Raw genomic sequence first — 22990 nt, 5'->3', positions numbered from 1 at the left:
TTGGTATAAAAAAATGGTGGATATGCTTTGTCTTTGCTCCCACGTGTATTAAAGGTTCTGGAAGAATGCATCAGAAACTGATGAACGGGAAGTGTGTTGGATGTCCTGCACGGTGAGGACTAATCAGATGGAGACAGAGGATGGAGATCTTTACCATATACAATTTGATTCAAAGTGAATGTATTACCTATTCAGCAAATTAGATAAGTAATATCACATGCATAATTTAAGCTCATAAATGTAGGAATCTGCATGTGGTCCATGTTTTCCAATATATTTATAAGTTGCCAAAATTGATCTGAGAAGAGGTATCAAACCCAAAGCGGCTGACATCTCAACCTCCTCTAGTTATGTATCCTTTTTACCCACTGCATCTACTTATAGACAGTGTTGTGCAAGTTCTCTCTTGGAAGACGTTTCCAAAGCCTTCCCTTCTTCTTTACCCCCTGCCACTGCTCTGGGCTATGGCACAGAACACTCCAGAACAACCCTCTGACCAGGCTTCCCATGTCAGCTACTCACCCTAGTCATGGTTTGGTGTTATTGCTAAGACTGGTGACTCCAGACACTGAAGAGACAGGAGTTGTCTTACTGCCTCCGAGTCAATGTTACCTTTCTGGGCCTCCATTCTTCATCCAGAAAATGGGAATAATTATAATAGTACCATCATTCCATCCTGCTCTGGGGGTTGGATGATATAATCCAGGTAACGTGTTTCCAAGAGAGCATATCGCGCACTCGATAAATGTTAACTCTTACTTCTGGAGCACTTGACTCCTTACTGTTGCAGACAAGGAGGTACATCACTGAGTCTCACCTTCTAGAACAGGGTGGGGTGCTAATGGCCTCCCTCTTTTGGCTCCTTCAGAGGACCCCTCAGCTTCTGTGTCCAGTCCCACTCTTCTCGGGGATGTCCCGGACAACCACTGGTCATGTCTGTCCTCATGGGCCTCCTTTCGTGGGCAGCCCCTGTGGGTGGCATGGGTCCAGTCTGTTCTGTACTGCAACGAGCTTCCCCACCCAGTTCTATGTCCTCTCTTTTCTGTTCACAGATGTCACTCCTCAACAAACCTCTTAATCCTGTCCTCGTAACTTGCTCTCAGCATCTGCTTCTGGAAGAACCCAACCCGAAGGCTTGCCAGTTCACTTTATCAGACCCCTCATGATTGCAACATAAAGTTCAAAATTCAAAGGTTTGGTGTGAGGTCACTGCCTCATTGCTTCCCCTACACGTTCCACTCAACCTTCAGGAGAAATATCTCTTACTGAAGTCTTCCCTGAGGCCTCAAACAAACACCTCCCTCCAAGCCCTCGGATCCCTCCATTGTTCCTAGTGTTGCCTGGGTGACAGGCAAAATCTGGGACTGTCAGGAGCCATGGGGACACCCACCCATTGCTGTGGTGTAAATTCTGTGACACTCATTTGCCTTATTTTTCCCCAGGTCCTCTACATCCCCAGCAACAGTGATGGAATTGTTGAATTTAAATGAGAAATTTCATGAGATAAATTTCCCTCCTCTTTTAAAAACAGAATTATCCATTTAATAGAATAATAAATATATCAGTCAATACATTTCCCCATGTGACTGTAATAAAGGGAACCATCCACATCCTTTAAATGCTCCCTTATGCTGGGAGTGGGGTGGAGTGGGCATGTGTTTTCTTTTACATAGCCTATTGATTTAAAAAAAAAATCTGACATGAATCAGAATTCCCTCTTATAAATACTGGTAATTATATTCACGAGGTCATCATACACAGCTCAAGGGAAAGCATGTAGGGATCATAGCCACACGTCAGTGTCAAGGCTGTCATTTCCAGGCTAATTAACACAGCTGAACGCTGGGAAGGACACTTGGATTTCCAGCATGTGAACAACATGGTAGGGAATGTCCGGAGGGAGGATCATATTGATCAAGTATGAAGGCAGAAATCAATGCGTACTCTGTGGCATGGCTTTAGCTGGATGATGGATGGGTTTCCCTTAATCGAATCTCTCTCTACAGACCTCTGAACTGAAAGGAGGGTGAGGAAGCAGAGTGATGTAATGAGACCAGCACCCGGCTCCACCTGTCCTGCTCTCCCAGCCGGCGAGCCCGACATCCTCACCTGTGACAAGCAGACTCGAGATCACCCACTTTGGTGGGTCCTTCAGAGGGTAAATGAGGCCATGGCATCTGGAAGGCAAGTGGAGGAAGGCTGAGTCACAAGCCTAGGATTTGGGAATTGGATGGGTCTTGAACATCATAAACTTCAAGCTCCTGAGGTTGAGGGCGAGGGGGCCGAACCCCAGATATGGCAAGAACTTTCCTAGCTGTTTCTGGAAGTGTAAGATTTAGGATTCATGTCTTCAAACTTCTGTTCCTGAGCCTTCCATCCCTCTCTTCCTGGTTAATGAGACCTCGAATGACAACAGTAAGAACTGACTTTGTCACTGCTTATCCTGTGCCACATGATTTTCACTCATTACCCTCATTAATTCTGCCAACAACCCTATGGCGCTGGTATTATTATTACCCTTTTATAGATGAAGAGACCCAGGATCAGAGAGTTTGGAAGCTTGCTTAACTTGCAGCTAGTACATGGTCCTGTAAACCCAGGACCCAGCAGTCGTGCCCAGAAGGCTGTCCATGTCCATGACCCAGTCCCACCTCCCCACTATTTCCCCCAGGGGGCTCTGTGCGCCAGCCAACCCTTAGAAGTAATGGGAACTCTGTCTCATTCTCCCAAGTACTTGGTATAGTAGAGTTCATGCATAGGAATAAGAACAAATGGATTATGTCTCCAGAGAATGCATTTAAAAAGTGAATGCAACCAAATGTGTCTTTTTCAAATATGTTCTTCTTTTATGTTAATAGTTTTCCTAGTTTTATGGCCCCGGAAAGAAAACAGAAGAATTAAAGATGTTATCCATACACATACCCACACACGTCTATGTTTTCCTCCTCATTCCTTTTTCTACTTTAAAAACATCTAACTTGTTCTGTCTTCAAAATATTTATGCTTTAATTAAAATGCCCTAAGGCGAAGTTGATTTTCATGGGACATCACTCTTCACTAATCTTCAATTATACGTAGTTGCTATAGTTACATCTGAATTAAGCAAGATTCATGATACGTAACTTTGCAATATACAATCTCTCCCGGACATGTGTGCACCCTCCCCCCATCTGTTGGGAAGGTTCTAAGGCTTTTCAGGCCTCCCTCGCTCAGCTTCAAGAAAAGTTACTTTGTAAAATTTTGTAAAGCTATTGTAATAAACATGAGCAAAGCAAAGGGGTGGGTTGGAAGGGAAGATTTGGTCGTGATAGTGGTCCTGTACTCCTGTGGTTATCACTGTGTCTTTGCGGAAGGTGTTGAATAAAAACAGTGACTCTGTAACAAAATCTATGAATTAGTCACTTCATTGGGATCAACAAAAAATTTTTGCCAAGGCTGAAGCCGGAGGGTCTTTCCCACTGTGTGACTTGGAACCTCTGTGAGGGGCATCTTTATAGTGTGAATGAGGATAAGACCACAAACAATTTTTAATTCTATAGAGTGAGCAGTCATAATGACAACAAACGCATGTCATATTGGCTTCTATATTAAAAAAGAAAAACAATTCCCCCTTGACTTTTTTTTTTAATCAGAGTAGACAATAATTATATGGAGAATATTGAAACACAAACCTTAAAAAGGAGGATTTCTCAAATATTGAAAAACATTAATCGTAAGTTAGAATCAAAGGTACAGCTATTTTTCTTTTATGCTTAGAGCATATTTGTATTTTTAAATAAATATTCAGTAACAGAAATATTTGGAATATGTGTGTTTACAGTTCATTTTCTAAATATGTCTTGGGAGATTCTTAAGGATTTTCCCTGAAAAGTCATAGATTTTTTTTTTAAGATTTATTTATTTATTTTACTGGGGACTAGGGAGAGAGACAAAACCATAAGACACTGTTAATCTCAGAAAACAAACTGAGATTTTCTGGGGGTGGGGGGTAAGGATAGGGTGGCTGGGTGATGGACATTGGGGAGGGTATGTACTATGGTGAGTACTGTGAACTGTGTAAGACTGAAGAATCATAGACCTGTACCCCTGAAACAAATATAAATTATATGTTAAAAAAAAAAGAAAAATGTATTTATTTATTTGAGAAAGAGAGAGAGTGGAAGAGTGCACACGTGAGGGGGGGAGGGGCAGAGGAGGGGTGAGAGAGGGAACCTGAAGCAGACTCCTTGCTGAGCGAGGAGCCTGATGTAGGGCTCAATCCCAGGACTCTGAGCTTGTGACCTGAGCTGAAATAAAAAGTCAGTGCCCCTAAAAATCACAGATCTTGAGTGGGTCTGGATCTCATACAGTCCCTGCCCCACAGCTTTTCCTTCCACACAGAAAACTGGAGAGAAGAATGAACTAGGATTGAAGAGTGCCATCTGCCCCAGCTCCCTGTTGGGTCATGTTCAGAGTACTCCAAAAGGCAGGCTTCCTGGCCCTTGCTGGGATCAGGAAGTCAAGCTCCCCAGAGGTCAGGATTTGTAGGAAGGTGGGTGCTGCTACTCAGAGTTGGAGGGTCTTCAGACAAAGCCCACCTCTTCCCCCCACCCCCCGGGGGACATGTGTCCTTCCCCTTATGAAGTATAATGGTGACCTCAAGTTTCCTGTGGTGCACTGCTTTTATCCTTCTGTCCTAGAGATGCACACAAGCAAACATTTTGAGAGAGAAATCAGGTCTCTGCCACACATCTGATTTGGATGATCAGTCAGACTTGTAAATATGTGTTTGTTTTGCAGCATTTTTCCTTTTGTGTTGCCCCAATTTCCTAATCTTTATGTCACTCCATTTCTGTCATTCTCTCAAATGCTATTGCTGTTATTAACTACAGATCATTTTGAAATGCATTCAACTCTTCTCTCCCTTTGAGCTGTGTTTCCACCCCGTGTGAGCTCTGTCAATACTCATTGGTAATCGATGGTCAGGAGTCTGGACCCCTCAACAGGCCCTGACCACGTGTTTTTCTCTCACATTATCTGCTACGCAGGTGGACAATGACTAACCTTATTAACAGAATATAAATCCCATTTTTTTAAAGACTTATTTATTTGAGAGAAAGAGAGAAAGGGAGAGCACAAGCAGGGGGAGGGGCAAAGGGAGAGGGAGAGTGAACCTCAAGCAGACTCCCTGCTGAGCAGAGAGCCCTATGTGGGCCTCCACCCCAGGACCCTGAGATCATGGCCTGAGCTGAAACCAGATTTAGAGGCTCAACCAACTGAGACACCAGGTGCCCCTAAACCCCATTTCTTGATTTGTTACTTCTCTCTAAACCACATCTAGCCCCTTTAGGAAGCAAATTGTCTTTGTGCCCTTGAATTATCAGCCCAGTGACAAGGCTATGCTTCCTAACATCCCTAAAGCCCTGGCCCAGTCAGTAGCCCAAGAGGGGAGGTCCCTGGGACAAAATGTCCTCAAGGTTCTTGACCTCCCTACCATTCCACAGGAAACTGTATCAAGTGTGGCCAGGGGGACTGAGACAGATGTCTTCTGCTGTCCCTCCCAGATCCTACCTTCTGTTTGGGGCCTGGGCACAAATAGATAGAAGCTCCTCCAGGCAATTTTATAACAGTGATGTCCTAAAAGAGATCCATGGTGGATATCCATTCTCCTTTCATTTGTTCCAGTGGCACTTCCAACAAAATTGGGAAAGAGGTCATGTGTGTCTTTTGCCCTGCTTGCCTCCCCACTTCCACTCAAGATCCCTAGCCACTGTGCTCCCCCACCATCCTGGCTTCTCATACCCCAATCAATCCATCCCTCACCTAACCACTTACTTCTGAGCTCAGACCCAGCAAAAGTCCCTTCCTTAGGATTTACACAGGGAGTAATGAAAGTGCTTTACAACAGCACAGAGAAGAAAGGGCAATAGCCCCCACTCCCCCAGGGCTGATGCTCAAGCTCTCCTCTGTTCAGTAAAGAAGACACTGTTGAAGAAGGAGACCTGAGGACAGGAAATGACGGGATCTTCTCTGGGCTCCAGGCATGGTTGTAACTGCTTCAGTTCTGAAATCCAGCTGAATCTTGCCAATTCCTGGTACCCTGGAGAGTGAGAGGGAGCTACAATAACCATGCTGGGATATCAGGCAGAAAGGAGGATAGTAAGCAGAGGAAGTGGGTCTTGAACTTGGGCAGCTTGGCATCAACAGTGATGTTCTTAATGGTATAGACCCTTCCACTGCCCAGTCTGCTGTCATCATTTCAGGGCCAGAAAAACAGGATCAGGCCCCCCACAAGAGGCTAGGGTATGTGGGGAATGTCCTGAGTTGAGCACCCTGAGATGCTCTGGTATCTGCTGGGCCTTGGAGGCTTGCTACACACCAGCATGGCCAAGCGCTCATACAAGGTTGTGAAGTGCTCCCCTCTGGAAAAGATTTGGAAGCACAGCCATAGCAACAACACCTGGGTGGTCCTGCACCACGAGGAGTATGATTTGACCACGATTTTTGGAAGAGCATCCTGGGGATGAAGTCTTAATGAGGACAAGCTGGAGGTGATGCCACTGAAAACTCAGAGCATGTCAGGAGCCCTAAAGACATCAACGAATTGTCCCAAATGTATATCCCCGACCAAAACCTATGTCATGGTCTGAAACAAATGTCATCCCTAATGTATTCATGCAGGTGACAAAGCGAAGACAATCTAGCCTTAGGAAACTCTTATTACTGCTCTTGGCTCTGATTCCAGTTTGTGGACCAATGGGTGACCTCCACCATCTTGGCGCAGATGGTCAGGATCAGATTGGAACCCTGATGCTTTGCCTCCATGTGGCAGAATACATCCTCAGAAGCTTGAGGGGAGAAGATACCACTTGGAACAAGGGAAAAAGAAAGCCAACCTTAACTACTTTGACCAACAGAGCATGTCACCCGAAAAAAATAATTTTTATGTGTCGACATCTCTTTCCTCCTACACAGAAACAAACCAACGCAAAAAGAACTGCTGTGTTCTTTCCACTCTTGTGATCACCACAGGAAGTCCTCAAATTCATGACTACAATGTCCAGCCTGCCTTCTGATCTTCTGAACTGTCTTCTCCTTGCAGATAGGCCACTGAGCCTAAGTGCTTTGTTCTTAACCTGTGCTGAACAAAAGTGGTCTCCAAGCCTCAGAAATTTCTTAAGTGAATATACAATAAACTGGAAAAAATAATCCATCTTTATCATCCTAGCCTGAGCGGCTGGGCTTGGTCCTTGCTTGGGTTTCTGCTGGGGCTGACTGACACCTTGAAGGACAGGGTTTAATGAGAACTCGGAATAAATGAAGCTGCTAAATCAAATATTCATCCTAAAGACTGTCAGGAAGTACTCAGTGCTTTTCTTCCAGTGTCTGCAATTCACTTGGCATGAGGAAGAATGGGACAGCTGAATGAGCTGGGATTGGGGGGGGCCAGGAAGGAGAGGGGTTTTCTCCATTTAGTTTATTCTCTGTGACCAAAGACAGTACAGCCTAGAGCCCATGACATTCAAATGGGCCTCTGAGAAGAGCTTTAACAAGCGGACCCTTTCCAATTACCTGTATGAAAGTCATTTTTGAGGCAATTAGGGGCATTCCAATATGAAAGGGGTATGGGCTGATATCAAAGAATGGAGATTAATTATGTTAGTTTTGTGATTATGTAACAAAAGGCTCATATTTTAAAAAAATGTAGATTGAAGAGGGTAAGGGAGAAATGATCTGATATGTAGAATTTGTGTTAAAATATTTCAGAAAGAAGGAAGGGAAGGAGAGAAACACAAATGATGTGGCAATTTCTAGCTAATACTTGAATCTGGGTGGCAGGTATATGGGGTCTTTGGAGAAATACTTTTGTCATGGTTGATAATTTTCCTTATAAAGACAAGCAGGCCTTCAATATTCCTAAACTACAAGAATAAAAGAAAATGTGTCAGTTTTAAGAACGAGGCAAGCATAGAATAACAAGAAACAGGGATCTGGGATGAACATTTAGAATATAACAGATCCTTGTTATAACAACCAAGAGGGAAGTCTTTACCCTGAAATAAATTAATTTCCTTGAACAAAGGGAAGATTGATCAAGGGGAGGTTTTCTATTCTTAAGGAGATTTTTTAAAAGGTGCATGATCTTTTAAACAAAAGCAGGATGGGGCAGAGGGTGAATAAGATTTATAATAAACCAAACACCATCATTGTTGGAAGAAATAAAAAAAAAAAAAAGAAATAGCACTTCAGGAGGCTGAACTAGCAACAGGGAAAACAAAAATGGAGAATATCTTAAAAAATGGTGCATTTATTAAGAAATAAGAAGAACATGGATAGAAACAACAACACATTTTTTTCTCATTAGATTTCATGTTTTGACCTTGACCGCCAAGGCATCAGAAATGAGCACACCAGTCTGGAGCCTGTGAATGTCCGGTTGGCACGATCTGTCCTCACGTGGTTAAGGCCAGTGGCTCTCCCGGCTGACAACATGCCATCCCAGCCCTCCCTGGTGGGTATCCCACTGAGGTCTGCCTCGGGCTCCCACTCAGTCCTTAGCCGGGGTGTCTGGCCCTGTGTCATTTTGCCCACCCCCCAGCCACTATTCTGGGAAACTTCCCAGCCAAACAGCAGTGAACTCTGTGTACCCCCACTGGTATGGACAGAAATTTCTTTTTCTTTTTCTTTTTTAAGATTTATTAATTTATTTGAGAGAGAGAGAGAGACAGAGAGAGTACAAGCTGGGGGAGAGGCAGAGGGAGAGGGAGAAGCAGACTCCCCAGTGAGCTGGGAGCCTGTCATGGGGCTTGACTGCAGGACCTGGAGATCATGACCTGAGCCGAACTCAGATGTTTAACCATCTACGCCCTGAACAGAAATTTCTACCTGACCTCCATAGCTGGGGTTGGGGGGCGGCCCAGGGCACTGTGGATCTCTTCCTGACCATGCATTTTCCTCCCCACGTCCTTAAGCGGGGTGTGACATAAAAGCCCCGAAGTTTTCATTATGTTTTAATGAAAAACTTACTAAAAAATGAAAAAAGGAACCCAATGCAGAGGGTCTTGTAGGCATAGAGGGTGCTAATTAATCATCGGCCCTAAATCACCTTTGAGTTGAGAACTTGGTGAGAAATAAGACTCTGAAGCCATAGCAATTGGGCTTTAAAACCAACAGAAGGACTTTCGTTGGAGAAATAAACTTCTGTTGAAGAGCTCTGTTTGGACTTAAGGCCCCCACTGGGCTTTTTGGCAGCTTCTCTTCCAGAGTGACTCACATGGAGTAGAGTTGAGGTCTGCAGAGCAGGGAGACTCACGGTGCCTGCCACATTACCCACTGGTGGCCCAGCCCCCTCCCCGGGGACCTGGAGCGTTGGGTGACCTGACCTGCACCTGACCTCCGTGTGCTTATGGCAGCAGAGGGGAGCTGAATTCATCCACTGATCAACCACTGTGCCTGTCGGTAGTCTTACCAGTCAGAAAAGTCTGTGGGAGGTGGGAGTGAATGAGGATTAGGATGGAGGCCAGTGGAGGGTCTCCCAGACTCTCCCTTCTGGAGAGACAACTGGCAATCCTTCCCATAGTGGTCCCCAGGGCTATTCCTAACATTCTGATTCTTTCCTTCCTGGGCGCGTGGGAGGACTGCACTTCCCCACCACGTGCAAGGCTGTCTTAGACCAAGGAGGTGGGAATGGTGTGTGGCCTTTGGGTGGAAGCCTTTGAGAGTGGAAGTCTCACCATGTGATGGGGAGCTCCTCACTCAGGGGAGTCTCGTCCAGCATCCTGGGTCCCTGAGGAAGCGCAGGGTGGAGCAGAACAGCCTGCAGCCTGTGATGATCACACAGAGAGTGAGCCAGACATAAACCCTGGTGGTTTTCAGCCTTGAGATCGTGTGCTTGTTTGTTACTCAGTGTCATTCAGCTCATGCTGACCGATACAATCTTCCTTCCATGAAAATGGTAGATGTGAAGGCTCAGGCTCACCCCATGCTTTGTGCTGTCAGCCTGCTTGACTCAACTGTCAGGCTTATGGTCAGCTGGGGGTTTGTGGCTGGACCCTTCAGTAGAGAAGAGCTAGCAGTGCCCTCCATCTTCACGAGGCCCCTTCCTCTAATTTCACTCCCTGCTCCTTTATGTATCCTCCAGGGATCCAGGGACCACTGGTGAGCTGTTCAGCCCCTTCCCCAGGATGGTTCTGAAATGTGCAGCACAGAACATTAATCAGATTTGCCTCATGCCATATTGCGCCTGGGGCTGAAAATATACTCTCTGTTCCAGTAATTGTCTTACATGACGTCCAGCCAGTTGTACGATACAGCTCACCAGAGGCTTTGCGATGTGATCAAAAGACTGTACAAAGTCTGCATCAAGATACTCCCAGGCGCAAAGCCAGCCCCATTTCCAAAACCATCCTAGGGACTTGTATATCTAAAAGAAAGAGAGGCAGACAGAGGCAACATGAGAGAAAGTTCTTGATTTCACTTTTGCTGGGAGCATTGCCTATAACCATAATCTAGAGCTCTACACTTTTTTTCAGTTGGAAGATGGGTCCTTTACCCATCTCTGTAATATGTCCAGATTTTTCCCCATGTGACTTTGTAATGCCTCCCAGTGGAATGTATGGGTAATAATCTATATCTGCAGTTGATTTAGAGCTTGGTCTCGTGACTTGCTTTTCCTGGCCAGTGAGCATGCAGGATGCTGACAGAGGCCTCAAGGGTGCCAGCATGGCTTGGGTTGACTCCTGCACATCTGCCATGAAAGGCCCAGGCCTACTGGCCACTTTCTCTAAGGACAACGAGGAGGTGAATCAGCAAGCCGGAGCTAAGTCCCCAGCCTGGAATCCAGCCCAGCCCCGCCCAGCAGAGCCACAGCTTGCACACAAACACAGGAATGAGAAATATGATGTGGAGTTCTGGGCTTGTTTGTTAAGCAGCACTATTGCAGCAATAGCTGCTTGATACAAAGAAAAGAAGTCCAATCCCCATTTTCTTGCATCTCCTAACATGTAAGGAGTATAGAATATATATAAGAATATATCTCATATTCTCGAACACTGTAGGATACTGACTGATGACACTCCAATCTCCAGGTCTTAGATTTGGGTTCCTTTTTGCACATTCCAAGTATAGAAAGACTTTTTTTTTTAAGATTATATATTTTTAGAGAGAGAGAGAGAGCATATGTGAGCACACGGGAGCAGGGGGAGGAGCAGAAGGAGAGAGAGAATTTGAAGCAGACTCCAATGTGAGCACAGAGCCTGACTCAGGGCTCTATCCTAGAACCCAGAGATCATGACCTGAGCAGAGATCAAGAGTCACATGCCCAACTGACTGAGCCACCCAGGTGCCCCTGGGTTTGGTATAGTATAAAAGTATAGAAAGACTTTTAATTTCCATTTCCCTCTGAGCCCCAAGCTGACCCTGGGCACCGCACTGAGGATGAGCTGTTGAGTGACAATGTCTTGGTCACCCTGGCTGCTACTCCTGCATCTTGCTGTGGAATTGCTCTAGCCAGTGAAATCTAACTCCTACTGGTTAATTTACTTCTCCTTTTCAGCATTTATTTTGTCAGGACAACCCTCAGTGGATTTCTGAATAGTTGGTGCCATTGATGATTCTGATGTGCCTAATGGCCTGGTGGGATCAATGTTTCTGCTCCCCCAAAACCTATTTCTGCTCAGCTTTTAGCTCTGTGGACAGGAGGCCCAGTGTGGGAGCAGGTTGTGTCTGGACTTGCCTTTGCTCAGTTCCATTGCTTCCAGAAACTTCTCTAACTGCTGCCTTAGGTCTCAGCATGGCCCATGTATTGGAAAAAACTCTGGTCTTTCCTTTTTGTGTGTATCATTTGCTTTCACACAGAATACTTCACTTCCAACCCTTCTGGTCATCAAGGGGATGGGATTTTTTTTTTTTTCCCTCTTACCGAGCAATTCTGTGATATCAACTCTGTGCCTAGAATTTATCTCCATTCTGATGCTCTGCTATGGGAGATAACCTCAGACCCTGCCAGTTCTGTCAGACTCTCCTACTTCAGGTACCACGGCAAGTAGTAGGTCCCCAAGTTACCCACAGCCTCTGTCTGATCTGTCTACAGGTTGGAGTTTCCCATGACCTCCTCTCCTCATGGATTAGACTGTTCATTAGAAAAACTCGTGGAACTCAGAAGAACAGGTTTACCAATTTACTAAAGGATGCAGCAAAGATGAACAGACACACAGAGCAAGGTCGGGGAGGTCCCTGAGCTCAGGATCTTCTATCCCTGTCAAGTTGGAGAGCCTCACCTCTTGGTATAGATGCATCTGCCAACTTGGAAGCTCTCTGAATTCCATACTATTGGGATTTTCCGGAGGCTTCTTCAGCTAGGCCTGCTGGATCATAAACTCCATTTCCAGCCCCTCTTCCTTCTCTGGAGAATAAGAGGTAAGGCTGAAAATCCCAAGCTTCTCAGCATGGCTTGGTCTCTCTGGTGACCAGCCCCCATGCGGGAGCCCACCCAGAGTCACCTTATTAGAGCAAAGTCACCCCTATCACCCGGGAAATGACAAGGGATTGAGGAGCTTAGTGTCAGGAACCAAAGTCAAAGACCAGATTTCAGAACAAAAGACACTCCCGGTGCTCTTATCGCTTTGGAAATTACGAAAGTTATCGTAGCTCTGTGCCAGGAACGGGGAGGTGGAGGTCACGATCTATTTTCTAGATCCCAGTCTGGGACATTCCTTCAGATGTTCCTGCTGTGAGGCTCACATCAGGCTTATTTTGCCCTTCAGATTTATGTTAATGTCCTTCAAGCTGACTTCTGTTTTGCTCTCCCACACTGGTCTTTGCGCAGTTTCCTCTGTTGAAAGACCCTCTGTGCCTGGTGTGTAAAGTCATCTCTGATTTCCCAGATCCAGAGTCACCACAGTCACATTTCTGGATCTCCAGAGCTCCAAGAGGTTAATTTAGTTCTCTCGGGGTGGGGAGACGACACTACGGCTGGCTAAATCGGCCTTGACCTTAGATAAAGGTCCTACATGATGAAGAGGAAAATAACAAATCTGTCTGAGTATAAACCCCGGCCTGGCTATAGAACTGGAGAAAACCAAAAATAAGCCCTTCTCTCTGAGCAGCCTGTGCCTGGCTTCTCTCCTTGGCTGGGGCTGCAAAGACTCACCCTTGGTCTGCAGTCCCTGCTGTGACCCAGCTGGCCCTGGTGAGTCGGGTCAAGGTGACTGCAGAGCTCTGGGCCCGCCTCTCCTCACTCCCTGGCCACTTCCTTGCCAGCTCTGCCCCTCGGCACACCGGGCTTCCTGAGACTTCAAGCCGCTGCCCGGTCCTAGCCAAGATCTTCCCTCTCCCCACACGTGAATTCTGGCCCCCAAACGCCAATCCTTTCCAGACACCTCTCCTATTTATCTGACTCCCAGATCCCAGACTACCTGAAGGTCAGACACAGGATTCAGGCAGATAGACATAATAAATGAGCTTTTGTACTGGGAAAGCAGGGTGGGCCACGAATCAGCACCCTCGAGATAATTGCACCTAGAAGGGTTTGGGTCCGCAGAGTAGACTGACTTAACCAAGACTTCCAGTCGGCAAGATAGGGCCTGAGTCCACGTGCTGAGCACAGGGACACAGGGACACAGGGACACAGGGGAAGACCACCGTACGGGCACAGAGAGGGAGACGAGAGCATCCAGAAGGGCTGAGCCTCCCACGAAGGCTCTGGGAGAGAAGAGCCTTTGCAGATGAAGTCACTTAAGATGAGGTCATCCTGGAGGCCCTTCATCCAAGGTGACCAGTGTCCTTACAAGAAGAGAAAAGGCAGAGAGGAGCTTGAGAGAGCAGCCGGTGACGAGGAGACAGAGGTGGGAGGGATGTGTCTCCAAGCCAAGCAGTGCCAAGGACTGTTGGCAGCACCAGAAGCTAAGAGAAGGGCCTGGAACAGATTCTCCCCGAGAGCCTTTGGGGAGCGCATGGCCCTGCCGACATCCTCGTTTCAGACTTCTGGCCTCCAGATTTGGGCGAGAAGACATTTCTGTTGTTTTAAACCACCCAGGTTTGGATGCTTTGTTATGGCAGGCTTGGAAACGGAGACACGCATGTCAACCTTCACGGCTTAAACCCGTCACAAGTAGCTTAGCTCATCCCACTCAGGGAGGCATTGAACAAGAAGAGGCGGGGATATCATTTGTCCAGTGAGATATTCATCTGTGCCCTAAAGGCACTAACAGCTTCTATTGTTCTAGGAGAGTCTGATGGATCTGGGGAACCAAGCGGAGAGCTCACACACTCGTGCATAGTGACACATGGAGGGTTGGATGGACCCTCACGGCGGTCCCTGGCGGGACGTCGGGCTGCAGCTGCCTGCGTGAGTCTGCTACTGCCATGACTCTCTGGTTAGATGCATTCGCGAATCAGTGAACCCCTGAAGCCTCGATGCCTCTTCTACACGCTGGGATGGTAAGAGTATCTGTGTTGGTGTTGGTGGTGTGAATTAAAGGAGATACTCAGATCCAGTGGTTAGCAGGTAAGAAGGATGCAGCCACGAAACTCAGTGGCTGAGCCACCGCTGGGCATTAACTGTGGTCCTGGGAAAGTAACAGAGCAGGTGCACCATGTATAGCAGAGAAGAGTATGTAAGCATATGATATCTGATGAAAGTGACATTTTGAGTCAATAAAGAAGGGGGGTAATGTTCAAACAACTGTTGGGGGAAAACTAGGTGGTGATTTGGAGTTTTGAAACTATTTATACTTAACTTTAAACCCTATGTTAGAACAAATTCTAGAACGATTCAAAATTTAAATATAAAAATTCAGACAAAGCAAACCTATTACTTGAGATTACAGGGTAAAAAAGGATTTTTTTAAAAAGGTCCATTTGACTAATTAAAAAAAAAAAACCTGCCTAAAAAACTGAAAGAAATATCCTAAATTGGGGAACACATCTAAGACATTATTGGCAAGCAAACAGCTAGTAATTACGTTAAATTCTCATATAAAGAAATTAAATACCGTAATACCTACCGAGGAGTGGGCAAAAGGCAGGAAGAATTATGTGGTGACCATGGAAATGCGCCTCTCAGATCTCCAACTGCAGGGACCCTGATCACCAAGGGCCTGTCTGGAGCTCAAACCTGTCACCACATTCACACCTCCGCCATCTTCCTGTGGGCTGCTCCCAGCCAGGCACCAAGGGCAGCAGGGTTATAAGAAGGCCATTCTTGGGGGAGGTGGGCTGCACTTAGCTGAAGATCTCTTCCAGAACCATCCTTCCTTCCCACTCTCCTTCACGTGGGGTCAAACACTCACCACGGTCTGCCAGCTTCCCTTACCCAGCGCCTCAGCCAGCTTCCTGCGCAGGCCAGTGTCCTCGTGAGTCTCTGTCATGGCCAGTCTTATCTTGGCGCCCACCACTCCGAAGATGCTCACGACCAATTTTTTAAAACCACGACTGGTGGGGCACCTGGGTGGCTCAGTGGCTCAGTGGGTTAAAGCCTCTGCGTTCGGCTCAGGTCATGATCTCAGGGTCCTGGGATCGAGCCCCGCTTCGGACTCTGCTCAGAGGGAAGCCTGCTTCCTCCTCTCTCTGTGCTTGCCTCTCTGCCTACTTGTGATCTCTATCTGTCAAGTAAATAAATAAATAACACGACTGGTTTAATTACCATTACAAAAAATGTCCAACCCCCCCCCCGCCCCCCCCCCCCCCCCCCGCAGCCCTCAAAGATCCCATTCTATTCGGAATAAATAAAGAAATACCAGGATGAAAGGGTTGGGTTTTGTTTGTTTGTTTGTTTGTTTTTTCCTTTTAACTAGACCTCCCTAAGCTGGCCTTTTTCAAGGAGCTAGCACACTCGTATACTGCTGGGTGAAAAACAATGGTTCAGAATTAGCACCGCGTACCAAGAATCTTAGAAAGAATCACCTTTTTGGCCCTGGACCTCCATTTTGAGAAAACTCTCTTAAGGGATATAAATAATTATAAAGAGATACTTAAAATATTCAACCTGTTTTACTCAACCTAAAGAAACTAAGCAGCCATTCAACGATGTTGGCAATAAAATCGAAACCCATCAGGTGAGAATGCTCGGTGTGGGGGTCCTGGAGGCGCCCGTGCCCTCCTGCTTGTGGGCTCCAGCTCCAGGCAGCTGTGAAGGTGAGAGCGGGCTTCCTGGGGAATGGGCCTCCCCCCTGCAGCACCTCCCCCCACCCCACCTCCCCCTCGCACAGGAGTCTCCTGCGTGCCCCTGCCCCTCGCTGTGGGAAGGCGGTCTTAACCGACACTTCTAATGGTGACTTGGGTTCCAGGGGTCTGGGGCTCTTCCGGCCCCGCTTCTCTCTCCCTCCCTCACAGGTGTCTGCTCTGCCAGAGCTCAGGCTCTTCCTACACCGGCGCTCTCCCCCTTTCTGCTCACAGTGCTTCCCCGGGAAGCTCTTGCGCATCTACTCCCATCTTGGCATCCGCTCCTCAGAGGACCTGAGCGGGCACACCATCCTTCCAGAGAACTCCACGGGAGACTTGTACTGCACGCCAGGGCTCTCCAGGGCTTCTGGCTTCTGGAGGAGATACTCTGCTCCTGGGGGAAACAGCCAGGCCTCTGCAAAGCCAAGTACTGGCCAACGCTGCTTCCAGAGCTCCGGGGCCCCTGCACCCAGGCCTCAGCAGGCAAAAGAGGAGTCCCCATCTTGGTAGGGGTCATTGGATCTGGTCACCAACAGGGGGAAGAGTTGATTTGACAGAGTTGGTGGGGCTGGGGAGGGGGGAGTCCACGTGGAAGGCAAGGGACCCCCTCCAAGCATCTTGGTGCCCCGCGGTGACTATGATGAGTCGCGTGAGGTAACCTGAGCCTGAGAAGAAGATGCTAACCAGGGCATCAGTCTGCTGGAGAGAGAGTTCAGGTCAGGGCACCAGGTCAGTCCCCAGCCCAGCTGAGCTGATACCCGAAGGGAAGCGGAGCTTATCACAGACAGCGGAGGAGGGAGAAGGGGGGCGTCAGTGGCAGCCTCCCCAGCAAGAGGTGCACTGGGAGCCGGCTGGTCCACTTCTGGGTGATGCACGCTGAGGCGGACGCCCTGTGCAGGGGGGTCACGAGGTCGGGGGGACTGCTGCCTCTCCCTGCAATGGAGACCTGCTGGTCGAGCAGGAGCGCAGTGAGTGACTCTCCTCCAGCTGTCAGTGGCCTCAGACTCCACCTTCGCTTCTGGAAGAGACCGCAGGCCTTCAGGGCTGCCCCATACAGAGAAGGTGCGGAGGATGCTGAGTCTGGATGCTTCTGCCTGGTTCCAGCTTGGTGGCTGAGACCTTATCCGGGCTGCTTGGCCGTCTGAAGGCGCTCATGCCCAATCCCACTACTTCCCTCCTCCCTCTTCCCTAGAGCCTGGTTCCAGTACTCTTCCCGTATTCCGGACTCCATCAGGAGTCTGCCTCTTGCAGGACCCGAGCGGCGCATGATGTAAGATCAATGAAGGATGGAACAAATGAAGGACAAAGCCGGCACGCCAGACTGGGGACAGGCACTGTCTGCAGTATTTATCAAATTTCTGTGATGGAGAAAACAAACTTAAAAAAAAAGAAAAAAAAAAAAACCCGCAACCCCTAACATTCCTGGCACCAGGCATTATCCTGAGTGCTTTATATGAATTAACCCATTCGTTTCCACACCATCTGTACAAGGCAGGTACTGTTGTCATTCCCATTTACAGATGGGAAGACAATGCTTTCAGAAGCTCCGCCACGTGTCCAGAGTCACGGAACTGACTTTCCCGAGCACCTGCCGTGTGCTCTCCCCATGCAGTCATGACTCTGGCCCCACTCCGAGGTGGTAGCTCCAGGCTTGGCAAGTGTCATCTGGAAAGGGCCAGTTCGAAAGCATTTCAGGCTGTGTGGGTCACACGTGATCCCTGTCACCTGTTCTTACCGTTTTTTTTTTTTTTTTAACACCCTTTAAAAACATTAAAAAACAAACATTCTTAGCTTGTGGGCCATACAAAACCAGTCCGGGGAGCAGATCTGGCCTGTGCTCCATGGTTTACCAACATCTGATTTAGCTTATATTTTTCTAGAAATGGACTTTTAAAATGAATTTTATTTATTTATTCTCTTTCTTCTTTAGTCTTCTCCTAAGCAATCATATCTGTGCGGTCGCAGGTTGGACATGCTGATTGTATATATTTTCAACACACACCCAAATAAATAAATGCATCTGAATATAACAATATTCAGGACCCCCTGGAAACCTCCTCTGCCCCCCGTTTGCACACCCCCTCGCTTTGGATGACAATCTGATTGCTCTACCACCTGGCTGATGTAGGTGTTCCCCCTGCTTGCGGACCTAGAGCTGGGGAAAAGGCTTTATGCAGCAAAGGGAGTTTTGTGATTGATATATATCTTGGTTAAAAATGTAGGCCTTTTGGAGAGGCTTAACAGCTGTATCCTTGACCAGCACGTGGTTATTTGGCAACAGGAGGAGTCCAACTTCTAATCATGAACTGGTGGCCTGATGGTCAGCGGGGGTGCTGATACCATGATCTACTCACCATGGTTTCAGCACCAAGATAACTGACACTCAGCCTCCTGCAGGCCACAAGTATGTTTGTGCACGCACCACGTCCCAGATGTTTGGTTAGTGCTGGGAACACAATGGTCAAACAGCAGGTGTGGCTGTGGCTCTGTCTTCATGAAGCAGGTAACCACAGGGAAACAGATATTTATCACTATTCTATAAGAAACTGGGGAGAGTCTCACTAATCGGTTGATGAAGCATGGAGTCATACATACTCGTGAAATGGGGCGTTTACTTAAAGCAATGGGGATGCATTCTTGGGGAAGTGACATGTGTCCAAAGATCTGAGGGTAAGCAGGACTCAGTCAAGGAAGGAGGGAGGGAAGGGGGTCTATGCAGAAGGGGTGGTCTGTGCAAAGGTCCTGGGGGGGACAGCCAAGGTGAGACATAAGGATGAAAGTCAGAGGTGGTGGCAGAGAGGGTGCAGCAGCAGGGTGGACGTGGCCAGGGAGGCTGACAGGTCCAACCACATGGAGTCAGAGGCCACGTCCAAGGTGTGTGCTTTTAGTCTGAAGGTGGGATACTATAGAAGTAATTCAAGTAGAGAAGGGACACAAGCATAGTTGTGTTTTCCAAGGATCCCTTGGGTGGGAGGACATGGAGAATTATGGTGGGTTAAGTGTGACAGTGGGCAGGTGGTGATGGTGTGACTTCGTAATAACATTATAATTGTCCACAGAAGGCCTAATGGAGGGCTGGAGAGAGGCAGATTGGAGAGCTACTGGGCTAGGGGGAGGGGCATAAAATTGATAGAACTGGATGAAAGATGGACACAGAGCTCGAGGGAGTGAGGAGAGGGTCCCTAACAATCCTCAGGTGCTGGGGGACATGCATTGAGAGGCGAACTTTTGGAAAGAAAAATTAAGAATTTTAATTAATTAATTAAATTTAGGTTTTAATTTAGTTTAATTAAGGTTTTCTTAAATGGAGAGCCAAGCTCAAACACCCCAGCCCTCCTTTGTGGCTTTCCTGGTCTTGCTCCAGCTGTGGCTCTATCTTTGGTCTCAGATGAGAATCTTTTCCTAGTCCAGATCCCCGCCCCAGCCCTGGAGTTGTTTGCTGCCCAGGACACATTTTCCATAATCAGCCCGCACATCCCTGCTGAGGTTCAAGGTGCAGTCTGGTCCCTGGTGCTCAACTCAGCCCACACATGCAGTCACAGAGCTGTGTCTACCACTCTGTGGCCCTCAGAGATGTGGGCCCACATTCACTGGGCCCCCCAGCTAAAATTTCAATGTGAGGGAGAGGGATTTTCACCCGTGTCAATGTCTTCATGAGAGAAGATACCCTCGGTGGTGGGGATGCTAAAACATATTAACAGGTGCTTGCTTTCAGGACCTGGTTTATCTCCAGGCATAGATCCTTGAGGATTAGACTGTCAGTATATATCAAGCAGCAGCTAACGGTGGGAGCAGTTGTTACAGTTGGCAGCAACACACTCGCGCACACACACTGCTGTGTGTGATAACTTATCTGGCAACCAGACAGAGCATGCCCATTTGCCAGGGATCATTGCAATGGCCTGGGAAGCAATGCTTTTGTGCCTGTGTTTGTGGTGCTTCTCCCAGAAGAATTGATGGTCATTATGAGAAGGGCATGATGCCAAAGCACCACTAATCTTCCCATGTGACCTCAGTGTCTTTGCTTTGCACACGTGAGCTAGGACACCAGCACCAAGTGACAGAATACTAATTTCTATGGAGGGGCTAGACGTGGGATGCTTGTGAACCTTACTGTAAATCCTAGTAGGCACTTTATCGTGCGTGGTGTCCCATCCCTCATCGGGCCACTGGAAAAGGCTCTGTGGATAGAATATGAAGTTTGATTCAGGAGCACCTGCTTCAGCACCTGGTGTTCCGGTGGCCTCAAACAAGATCCTCATCCACTCTGAGTCTGCATCGCCATCTGTCAGATGGGCCTCAGGCCACCTGCTTTGTAGCTTGTTGGAAAGACTAGAAACTCGGTTGGTGGAGACTCTTACATTTCCTGCAGACTCATGACTGGTAGGTGGTGTGTGGGTCAGGGACAATCTTGGATGAACTAAAGAAGAAACTGGAATATACTTTGGTGTGCGTGCACATGCACTTGTGTGTGTGTGTGTGTGTGTGTCTTCAGGGGGTTGTGTTGGAGCAGTAGGTGTCAAGAACTGTAAGTTCTTCAGAAATGAGTGTTTGTTCTTAGAATGAGTGTCTCAGGATAGGTACAAATGTCTTAATAAGAAGTGACTCTGCTAGTTTTATGTACTTTTGGAGGAGGAGGAGACACGTGAGGTAATCGAAGGTCATTGCTGCTCTACACCTGATCTTCAGAAATTGATTTTCCCCCAAAAGACCATATGTGGCTTGGCTGATGCCTGGGCACCCAGGAATTGGCTCTCCTGTTTTCTGAGTCTATTTCCTCCCTTCCGTTACACACAATGCCACTGACCTCTGGCTTCACCAAGAGACAAAATGTACAAGCCAGAAGCAGCAGCTAGTCCCACGTGCCTGGAAGCCCTGTTATGTAACCTGACTTGCTTTCATCATTGCTTCAAATAGGGAAGATGCCCAAGTGGCATCTTGAAAGCGAACAAATATAGAACAAATTAGAATGAAGTAGCACATCATTAATTAAAGCGAACAGACTGGACTCTTGGAGATCAAAGTACATGCAGCAGCTTTGAAATGGAAGAACCAGGAAGAATGAGCACAGCTGTGTCCAATCCACAGGGTTAACTTTGAAAAGCAATGGTGTTGGGGCACCTGAGTGGCTCAGTGGGTTAAAGCCTCTGCCTTTGGTTCAGGTCATGATCTCAGGGTCCTGGGATCGAGCCCCGGATCAGGCTCTCTGCTCAGCGGGGAGCCTGCTTCCCCCTCTCTCTCTGCCTGCCTCTCTGCCTGCTTGTTCTCTCTCTGTCAAATAAGTAAAGATAAATCTTGAAAAAGAAGAAGAAGAAGGAAAGCAAAGCCATGGTGTTTATACCCCAGCCTCCCTCCTTGGGCTGCTGTGGTTCAGCTTGAGGGTCTGTTGCCGGAGTCTGGGCAGGATGGCTGGAGGGTCGCAGCCAGAGAGGGGGTTGGAAATGCAGCAGAGGAGAGAGAGGGCATGGTGGGGTGGAGAGGGGCCCCTTTCTTTCTAGTTCGTCTTTTTATTTTCCCTTGAAAGGGACTGAAAACCAGTAACAGTAACATTCATGTGCAGTGGATATGACAATAAGCCTTGTTTATTTTTTCAACATCTTTATTGAGAAAGTTACATCCCAAGGATAGTGCTCAGTTATCATCAGACTCTCCGATTGGAGGGGTCAGAAATGTGAGGGTCAGACAAATTGCCAGGGCTGGCAGGTAACCAGCGGACCAGGAGGCATCCTACAGCAAGCCAGAAGGGGTCAAACATGAGGTGCGTAGGGGCAGGAGTTTGGACAAAGGTAGTCATGGAGGTTTTTTGACACTTAAGTTTTTTATGTGTCATTTTGGCTTGGCTACGATGTCCACTTGTTTGGCCAAATACTAGTCTAGATATTGCTGTGAATGGGGTTTTGTAGACGTGATTAAATTTTAAAATGAGTAGACTTTAAGCAAAGGCGATTACCCTCTGTAACATGGGTGGGCCTGATCCAATCACTTGAAGGTCTTAAGAGCAAAAACTTTTCTCATAGGAAGAATTTTGTCTCAAGACTGTATTATCAAGATGCCTCGGTGGCTCAGTCAGTTAAGCCTTTGCCTCAGGTTATGATCCCAGAGCCCTGGGATCAAGTCCCATATTGGGCTCCTTGCTCAGCGGGGAGCCTGCGTCTCCCTCTGCCTGCTGCTCCTTCTGCTTGTGCTTTCTTTCTCTCTGACAAGTAAATAAAATGCTAAAAAAAAAAAAAGACTATTATTAAAAACCCTGCACATCCAGCCCTCTCTACCTGCTCTGTGGACTCTGAACTTGTCAGCCTGAGTTGTATGAGCCAATTCCTGAAAATAAGTGTTTCTCTCTCCTTTTTGTTCTGTTTTCTGCAGAACCCTGACTCATACAGTACAGGTAAATGTTCTTGGAAATCAGGGCAGGAAGCTCAGGCCCGGGGAGGGGGAGGGAAGGCCATGAAGACACCTAGAGGATAAGGGAAGAAACTGGTCCCAGGAATGAGCCAAAAGTTCAAGACAACTTCACCCAGAATGTCTTTTTCTCGTTGGGCTGGATCCGGGCCAACTCTGGAAAGCTGACTGGCCATTCCCACTGGGTAACGCCAGGGAGGCATGACAGCCCCTCTCAGACACAATTACTGTCGGCCTGTGAGCTAATCAAACTCCGGCCCCAGGGGCCCTCCACCTTGCCGGAAAGCTCTGCCTCTTACCCAACCCCCACCACTAACTACTGAAGGCTCAGTCTTTCCTTCGCTTTCCTTCGCTCACCTCTGAGAGGGCAAGAAGAACCCCCACCCCATCTGGGCCACTTCACAGACTTCTTAAGAGACATACATAAAAACAGGGGTCGTATCAGTGCCTT

The sequence above is a fragment of the Mustela erminea genome, chromosome 8, assembly GCF_009829155.1.
Source record: "Mustela erminea isolate mMusErm1 chromosome 8, mMusErm1.Pri, whole genome shotgun sequence".
NCBI classification, from domain to species: Eukaryota; Metazoa; Chordata; class Mammalia; order Carnivora; family Mustelidae; genus Mustela; species Mustela erminea.
The sequence above is the reverse complement of the archived record's forward strand: the minus strand, read 5'-3'. Positions refer to the sequence as shown.